The 10,000-nt window shown below is 38.9% G+C and overlaps 1 long non-coding RNA gene across 1 annotated transcript in view; it reads left to right on the top strand.

Annotated features, from left to right (window-relative positions):
- Nucleotides 1-10,000, top strand: part of LOC123518995 — a 77,144-nt gene that overhangs the window by 28,151 nt on the left and 38,993 nt on the right. The window contains exon 2 of the long non-coding RNA XR_006678945.1: nucleotides 6,410-6,482. This is a non-coding gene — a long non-coding RNA (uncharacterized LOC123518995). The remainder of the gene's footprint in view (nucleotides 1-6,409; nucleotides 6,483-10,000) is intronic.

The following is a 10,000-nucleotide window of genomic DNA, read 5'->3' as shown; positions in this document are numbered from 1 at the left end:
TCAGTCAATCTTCAGTGAGTGAGTGAGTGAGTCAGTAAGTCAGTCAGTCAGTTAGTTAGTTAGTTAGTTAGTTAGTTAGTCAGTCAGTCAGTCAGTCATTCATTCAGTCAGTCAGTCAGTCAGTCAGTTCATTCATTCAGTCAGTCAGTCAGTCAGCCAGCCAATCAAGCAGTCAGTCAGTCAATCATCAGTGAGTGAGTGAGTCAGTAAGTCAGTCAGTAAGTCAGTCAGTCAGTCATTCATTCAGTAAGTCAGTCAGCCAATCAAGCAGTCAGTCAATTAGTCAGCCAGCCAGTCAATCGTCAGTGAGTGAGTGAGTGAGTGAATGAGTGAGTGAGTCAGTTAGTCATTCAGTCAGTCAGTCGGTTACTCAGTCAGTCGTGTATATGGAATGTGTCGATTATGAGCGATGATTAACGGCTGGTGTTGAGTGTTGTGATGTGATAACACGTGTGGTGGTGTTGTATTGTCTGTATCTTTAACTTCCCCCCTTCTACGATTATTTTTTTGTGTTTCCCTGTTTTTTTTTTTTTCGATAACTTTTCTACATCGTCAATTTTCATTTCCTTTATTAGATTGTGAGTTTTTATTGCTTACTTTCCGATTTTCCGATTACTTATTATTTTTTTTTTTTATGTTTCTTTTTTCAATCTGTAGTTCCTTGTCTTTCCGGTTCCGAGTGTTAACCCTTGGCAGAGAGCGGTGCAGCTTCTTTTTTCTGTGTTTTTGTTGGGTTTATTTTCTCTCATGTGGTCCTACTGCTTCTTTAAAGGATCATGTATGCGCTCTCCTAAGCTTCTTCCTCCTTTCTCTTCTTTTCTCCATTTTATAAACTTTCTTCTCCCTTCTCTTTTTTTTTTCCTCATTTCTTCTCTCAGGCTTCCTCCTTCTTTATTTCTTTGCTCTTCCTCCATTCTTTCAAACTTCTTCCTCCTTTCTCTCATCTCTTTCCTCTATTTTCAACCTTCCTCCTTCTCTCTCTCTCTCTCTCTATTTTCTTTTCCTACATCTTTTAACCTTTCTCCTCGTTTTTCTCTTCTCATTTTCCTTAATTTTGCAAGCGCCTCTTTCTTACCTTCTCTTTCCTTCTCTTTTTTTTTTTTCCTTCTTTTACCTTTCATTTTCTCCGTTCACCTATTTTTTCTTATTATTTTTCTCTATTCATCTATTTCATTTTACTTCTCTTTCCTCCTATTTCTACCTTCATTCTTAATATTCCTCAGCTTAGTCCTCCTCCTCCTCCTCCTCCTCCTCCTCCTCCTCTCCTCCTCCTCCTCCTCCTCCTCCTCCTCCTCCTCCTCCTCGTTTTTGCCCTTCCTGCTCCTGCTAACCACAGCCCTGACCGTCACCTTCACCCACAACCACCACTACCACCACCGGCAGATAGATAACTCCAGTAAGGTCTCTCTGAGTGGTTCGGCGCAGTGGGTCCCTAGGAGGCCGAAAGTCTCACAAAAACCATCTTGAATGACCACATCGCCACCGCCTATACTCTAATTGTCGGGGCTTAAAAAGGGATAGGAATACTTTTTTTGTCACATTATTTGGTCTTTTTTACCGTGTTTCAGTTAGGGGGTGGATGGTTGAGAGAGAGAGAGAGAGAGAGAGAGAGAGAGAGAGAGAGAGAGAGAGAGAGAGGGATGGCAGAGAGCTTTTGTGTTCCTAGGGGTGATAAGTGATAAGTGACGTGTGTATTTGTGTGGGCCCTTTTAAATTATCTGATCGATGTGTGTGTGTGTGTGTGTGTGTGTGTGTGTGTGTGTGTGTGTGTGTGTGTGTGTGTGTGTGTGTGTGTTTGTGTTGTTTGTGTGTGTGTGTGTGTGTGTGTGTGTATGTGCGCGTGTGTGTTAATAATAATAATAATAATAATAATAATAATAATAATAATAATAATAATGATAATAATAATAATAATAATGATAATAATGAAAATAACAATAATAATGATAATAATAATGATAATAGTAATAATAATAATAATAATAATAATAATGATAATAATAATAATAATATACGGTTTATTAGGAATTGCAATACATACATACTGAAAATATACATATGGGGATTGGTATATGTGTGTGTGTGTGTGTGTGTGTGTGTGTGTGTGTGTGTGTGTGTGTGTCGTGTCAGTCTGTATGTATGTGTCAGTGTCAGTCTGTATGTGTGTTCTTTCCTTCTCCTTCCTTCCCCCAACTGTCTGTCTGTCCGTTTGTCTTGTCCTCGCTCGTATCCTACTTCACAGAGTCTCTTAAGTCATGCGGGTCGTGATAGCCTACAGGAATGTCACACGCGCAGTACGAAAGAGAGAGAGAGAGAGAGAGAGAGAGAGAGAGAGAGAGAGAGAGAGAGAGAGAGAGAGAGAGAGAGAGAGAGAGAGAGAGAGAGAGAGAGAGAGAGAGAGAGAGAGAGAGAGAGAGAGAATGTGTAGTAAGAAATAGCGTGCGAAGAGGAGCTGGATATTGAGGCCAGGCGATTGTGTGTGCGCGAGGTCAGTAGGTTTGTTTGTGTGTGTGTGTGTGTGTGTGTGTGTGTGTGTGTGTGTGTGTGTGTGTGTGTGTGTGTGTGTTGCTTCAGTTTCTTTTATTTTTATTTTACTTCATATTGTATTACCTTGACACACACACGAGAAAAAAAAGAACAGGAAAAAGTTGAATAAAAAGTCATTCATATTGAGGCATTACACAACAATCCCTTGCTTTTTTTCTTCCTTTCTGGACTTACTCGATCTTTTTTAGTCTCCTTATATGTTTTACTTACGTGGATTTAAAGTTCTTCTTAACATAGGTATTGCAATTAGCAGTTTAGTGTACTTTTATTTAACCCTACTTTTGATGTCGTTTTAATTCCGAACCGTGCATATATATCTATATAATAAGTAACTATTTATTCAGCTTAAATAACTTATAATGCCGTGTATCTTGGTTTGAAGTAGCACTTGTGTGTATAACTGTTGTGTCGAAGTGTACAAACCCATATAAGCTTGTAAAAGGCTTCAGAAGATGTAGGAGTACATAATATCTTTTTACACTCACCACGACCATACTTCTCACTCAAACACTGATCTCAAGATATACAGTACATACATTGAGATCAATCCACTCAACACTCAACACACCTCATCCTAACACCACAACTCACGCTGAACCAAGATAACCATAACCACATTAACCTCTACGGCAGTAATAAAACTACTACATATCAACATGGCAAGCTTACATGTGCTCTTATCACCCGCTCTATGTAGGTCAGGTGATAAATATGCGTCTATCATTCTGGAGTTTTAACACGTGGGACAGCTGAGGCGAGTGAGCTGCACTATATAATTTTACTCCAACTGTGACTAAAAACTGACACTCACTGACAGGCGTTGATCGATATGTGTTAGGAGGCAGAGATGGAGGTAGAGGTGACGGAGGAGGAGAAGGATAGAGAGAGGAGACAAAGAGGAAGAGGAGGAGGGGAGAAAAGGACATGGAAATAGGTAGGTAGTAGTGGAAGGGAAAAGAAGGAAAAGAAAAAAAAATAATGAGAGGATAAGGAGAAGGTGACGCGTTAAGTATGTTTCTTACTATTAACGGGGAGAGAGAGAGAGAGAGAGAGAGAGAGAGAGAGAGAGAGAGAGAGAGAGAGAGAGAGAGAGACGTATTTTCGATGGATACTCAGCGATTACGTAAGAAGAGATTCACACTCACAAAAAGTAGAAAAATGCAAATGTTTTTATAATATATTCTTACATGACATTTTGTTCTCTCTCTCTCTCTCTCTCTCTCTCTCTCTCTCTCTCTCTCTCTCTCTCTCTCTCTCTCTCTCTCTCTGACCCGCACGTGTTGCGAGATAAAGCTCCCGTGTCTCGCTAATGATGATAACACAAAGCCTGAAGGTCAAGTGTGGGTGTTTATTCATAACTCATAAGGGCGGGAGACTCTGCAGTGCTGGCTTTTATCTGTTTGTTGTATTTCGGTACCTGGTTTGTGTCTCCAGGTGTATCATTCCTATTCTTTCACCTAATCTTTGTTGTCGTTTTAAATGTTACCTGTCGTTTTTTTTTCTAAGGGAATATCTGGTGGATCTGTAGCAGTATAGTAGTAGTTTTATGTTGTTGTATGATTAATAATAGTATAAGACATACTTACTCTTTAATTTACCTTATTACTTGTTTAATCATCTCTGTCTCGTGAAGCCATGAAGGTACTTGGATTGTAAGAGCTTAAGACTTATTTGTAATTAGATCTGCGGGCTTAGTTATTTACTCATCTATTCTTGGTTAACTGGAGAAGTGTGTGGAGATTATTAAATTTTCTTCTTATTCAGTTTATGAGAATTCATAAGTAAATGTATGAAAGAGATGAAAACGAGCCAATCTTTTACCACTTTCAGTTGCAATCATTATCAAATAATGTGAAACTTCTTCATATATTTTTTTTGTTTTCAGTCCTATTGATACAAAAAAAGAAAACGATGATGAAGTATCTTGTCAGCAGGTTAATCCCTCTGCAGCTTTATGTCTTCCCTTAAAGACTTGGTGTCAGGTGTTGAGTGTGTGGGTCATAAGGAGGTCAGCGGCAAGAAAGCCATGAGTAATATATTTAGTGAGAGCCGCGATGGTCTGAACCCCTACTGAGCCCTTAATGCGACCCTCCAGTCCACGCCTCCACTGCACCACGCTCATATCAACACATTGCCGCCAGCTACTAGGCTATCCTTTGCCAGCACACACCCATCTACCTATTACTCCTAGCACCACTGCTACTATTTTTGCTATTACTAACACGATTACTACTGCCACAACAAAAACAACAACAACAACAACAACAACAACAACAACAACAACAACAACAACAACAACAACAACAACAACAACAACAACTACTACTACTACTACTACTTTACTACTACTACTACTACTACTACTACTACTACTACTACTACTTTCAGACACACACGATTTATTAACCACCTCGCTAGTATTATACATTACATCACGCGTCTATTACATAATAATAATGATAATAATAATAATAATAATAATAATAATAATAATAATAATAATAATAAATATAACCTTGAACCCATGTGAAATTAGAGAGAGAGAGAGAGAGAGAGAGAGAGAGAGAGAGAGAGAGAGAGAGAGAGAGAGAGAACAAACTTATCTATCAAATCTCCCACTGCCCCATTAAAACAAGTCAAATCAAATCACCAAAAGCTCACACCAATACTTATATAATCCAACTCCCTTTCATAACAACAATATAAGAACAGTGAGTCATAACCACACAATAAGTTTCATAAAGTAACACGCTAAGCATCCTCACGCGTCTGCTCGTTACCGCATCACATCCTCAATACTTTAACAGCTTATAGGGACGAGAAAGGCCCCTCCCTTCTGGCTTCGGCTCAATATAGAACTGTGAAATACTGACCTATCAGCTTACAAATGTCATGCTTCGATTATTACGATATTATGCATAGTGGTAGTGGGTGTTGTGATATTCTCTCTCTCTCTCTCTCTCTCTCTCTCTCTCTCTGCTTTGGTAATTTGTTGAAGCCGGTGTGACAAGACATAATGATTAGCTAACTTATCTTCTCTTTTCTTTTGATCACCAGATAAGCTTAAGGTGTGATTTGTGACATGCCACGATCTTTCTGTATATTGATTGCTCTAAGCGTTTCATGACGGCAGAAGTCTTTGCTTTTAATTGGTTATGCTGTCTGGTATGTTGACATTTGCGTGTTGGGTATGGAATATACCTAAGTATAAACACACACACACACACACACACACACACACACACACACACACACACACACACACACACACACACACACACACACACACACACACACACATCATTAGTTTAACAGCCAAACTTAATCCTTGGAATACCACGGCACAGTTTTTATTATGTTATAGTAATTGTTGTTAGAGAATGTTATAAAGTTAGGAAATATACTGTTCATTGTCAAGGGACTATAACATTTTACAATTACTCATCCGATGCAATTGTGTGTTGTTTATTCTATTATGACTAACTGACGAGTGGTTTGGTGTGTTTTGGTGATTCTAAAGTGTTGAACTAGTTAATAGGTAATTTTTTCTCTTTATGTATCTAGAGGACGGAGATGACAAAAATATATAAGCATATGAAATTGAAATAAGATGAATAGATAAAATAATAGAAAGTAGGTAATTGGTTAAAATTCTCTTCATGATAGCTGTTACCGACAAAAAAAAAAAAAGATACTAGATGTGATAGAAAGTTCATGTTAGTTATTTTACTCGTATGTCTTGATAATCTCTTCCTAAAACAGCTCGAGTCGTAGGTAGGAGAAAGTGCAGAAGTGAGAAAAATCCTTAAGTGGCTCTTTACTTTTTTTTTTTTTTTTTCTTATCTCGCTCTTTTTATTGCAGAGGTGAGCCTTGCCTGGTGGTGGTGGTGATGATGGTGATGGTGCGAGAGTTGCAGTGGCTTCGGGAATAGGAAGTAAGAACTGTACACGATTTATGTGATGTTAACTTGATCCTGTTAATGTTTTTTTTTTTTTTGCACTACTTCTCTTATACTTTTTTACTAATCTTTTTATTTACGAGTACGTGTTATATGTTAAGAGAAGTTATCAGAAGTGTATGTCAACATATTTTAGTATAACATTTATTACCTGATATTTTCTTTGGCAATATTTGTTTCTGTTCTCTTGTACGTGCATTGATTCACAAACGAGTCATAATTTTGCGGAAGTGGGCGCTAGTTAGCAAATGTTACGAAGTTGTTTATTACCTTTAGTGCTTGGCATCATCCCTAGCCTGGATGAGTAACTGTGTGCGTTTTCAGCACCATCTGCTTTCATTGTTGCAATGCATTGCGTCAGGAGTCAAGTGTGGCGGACGGTGTCATGGCGAGGTTGGGGGAGTGGTCAGGGCGGTGCTGGTGGGGCGGGCTGGGCGAGACAGGGCGTCATCTGGTTCATGGCACGGGCTTCCCTTGACACGCAGATGCCGTGCCGCAATGGAAGCAGCCTTGAAGCACCCTCACCTCTTAAAATGGTATAAAGAACAGGCAGGAATCGAACCCTGACCTTCCCGTCAGACCATGCGCACTTAAGCAACACTAACACTACCATTCCTGTCTTTACCTGCATGAAAATTAAATTATATAGACAGTTACGGGCCGAAAGTAAAATTATACCCGTGGAGGTTTTCATTATAACGTGCGGAATAAAGATTATATGGAGGGTTAAAAGCTGTAAAAGAGAATTTCATACGTGCATGAAGGGCTGCACTGCTCTTACCCTCTCCCCACCTCTCCATCGCATTACTTTCCCCTCCAATAGGCCGCCGCCCCTCGCTCCCTCGCTCAAGGTCAGGAGGGCGAGCGTTGGGGCTGCAGCAGAAGGCCACTGGGTCAGGTGCGGTCGGGGGAACATATGTCACCTGATAACCTTGTTTGCTTCCCGAAGGAGCCAGTTTTCTTATCTCTGCGGTGTGCTTTTTTTTTGTGTGTGTCCTATTTCCCCTCACCAGGTCGCTCCGGTTGGGTAAAAAGAAGGTTGTGAGCCACCGATAAGGAGAAACGAAGGTGAAAGTAGGACGGGAGTGAGATCAATATATTGGGCGCAGTGACAGGAAAGGAAAACCCGCCCGACCCACTCACAATTACTGGGAAGAGTTTGTTTGCGACACTGCTACTTCGGGTTAAATTTGATGGTAGAGCATAAAAAGAAAAAATAAGAATTGGAGCTGTAACTCGGTAAATTACACGAACTGACAGGAAAACTCACCAAATCTACTTAAACTTATTTGAACAGGCTTCTTTGCGACACTGCTACCTATGATTAACACGATGAAGTTAATGTTAAGTATCTCATTTTGAAGCCGCAATTTTAAGATGACATACCTATTAGTCTCATCATAATCCTAGTTATCAGTAGTTTTAATACTGTCTAAAATTCTTTGCTACAGTCGTCAGAGTTATGCTCTAATAGTGTGTTTTGCCCTTACTATACTAATTAAGTGCAGTAACTTCAAGGGCACCGTTAAATAAAATCTCTGGAGACTTTTATCATAGGGACAAGAATGATACTATAATTTATATGAATTTGTTGTTCTTTATTATAAGTACTATACTTATTCACATGAATTTGCCTGAATACTCATTGCAACTACAGTATCAATATTACCCAGATCACTAAGTTTAGCTATGACCAAAGCACTGGTAAGTATAAGCTCCTCCGCACAACCTTTCGTCACAATGGCCTGGAATCATAATTAAATGAATGTTATTTTATACTTTGTATATCTAGTAGCATCCTCAAATCACTTCATCTCATTATCACAAGAGTAGTGGTAAACAAGGTCTCTCTGCGCAGATCTTCATTATAAGGGCCAAATCGTAACTATTAAAGTGTTTATTTTTCTACCCGCTCCACCTGTTACTATCATCAATATCACCAAAGTTCACCGTTACGAGGGCACCGCTACACAAGCCTTGTCCTCAAATCTTACCCATAAGGCCCAGAGTCTGAGATACGTATGAGTGTTTTTACTGCGATGTACTTAGGACTGACCTTGATAATGAGGTAAAAGTGTTTTAGGCTCAAAGCTGAGGCCAATTATCATACCTGGGCGAAGTGTGAGGCTACATAACTCTACCCTTAGTCACGCGTGGCTTACCTGTGTGTGTGTGTGTGTGTGTGTGTGTGTGTGTGTGTGTGTGTGTGTGTGTGTGTGTGTGTGTGTGTGTGTGTGTGTTCGCTCGCGTGACCCAAATAATGATATTCGTTTTTCGTCGGATCTCGTAAGCGCCTCTAATGCTATTCTGTTAAATAGCACGACCCAAATTGTACGATTTCTACAGTCCTCGTCGCGTCCTGAGGCAGCAACCTTTTATGACCTGTTTATACAGTACAATGATAGAGAATACGTATATCCAACGTATTTTCCTCACACCTTATCTCTTCTCTTCTTTATATGCCAGCGAATCATTGTAGTGTATAAACAAGCTTTTATTACTGTCTGTACTCAGCGACAGAGATTGCGTCATTGAGTGCATGGAGCAGTGTGATAGGGGGTGTGATAGAGAATTCCACAGGCACAAGCAATCACACAACCTTCACTGCACAGAACACCGCCAGTACGATACGAAACTTATCAGGCGCAGGAGACACAATGATCGTAACTCTAGGGTAATCCCTTCAATCGTGGGACACATTTTTACCTTGAGATTTGTGTACGAAAACACCATTTTATTGACATTAGGAAGGCTCTGTGGAGGACAGAAGATTAACGGCCACAGTCTTCACCATTTTGATTCCCCACATAAGTTTCTGAAGGTGTGTGAAATCACTAAATAGTAAGGAGAATCAATATGGAAACGCGTCATGGTAATAATAATAATAATAATGATAATAGTTATAGTGATGATGATAATAATAATGATAATAATAATAATAATAATAATAATAATAATAATAATAATAATAATAATAATAATAATAATAATAATAATAATAATAATAATAATAATAATAATAATAATAATAATTCTGTTTATACATGAAGTCTCTGAGAATTTAAGTAAAATACACTGATGCACCTTAAGAAAAGATCGTATAATAATGATCTTATAGAAAACTACTAAGTTAAACAACAAATAAAAAGTCATCGTTTGATTTTGACTAATGATAAACATACGTGTTTTTTTGTTGTATGTATTTTTGTATTACTTTTCTTTCTTGTATTTTCCATCACTGTACAATTTATCTTTTTCCTCCAATTGGACAAACTAGGGTGAGAATTGTGAGAGAGTCGTAGTCGCTATCAAGTCGTATCAAGCACTCGGAATTCTAAATGGAGGGAGGAAGGGCGGGAGGGATGAAAGTGATGATGTAAGAGAGGGTAGATTTTGTCACATCACTTACCGTATCTTATCAGCAGCGCCGTCTTGACAAGGACGATAAAAAGAGAGGGGTATGTTTGTGTCTTATCTTTCATCTATTTTTGTGT

This window comes from Portunus trituberculatus, chromosome 44 (assembly GCF_017591435.1).
Source record: "Portunus trituberculatus isolate SZX2019 chromosome 44, ASM1759143v1, whole genome shotgun sequence".
Classification (NCBI taxonomy): domain Eukaryota; kingdom Metazoa; phylum Arthropoda; class Malacostraca; order Decapoda; family Portunidae; genus Portunus; species Portunus trituberculatus.
The sequence above is the reverse complement of the archived record's forward strand: the minus strand, read 5'-3'. Positions and strand labels throughout refer to the sequence as shown.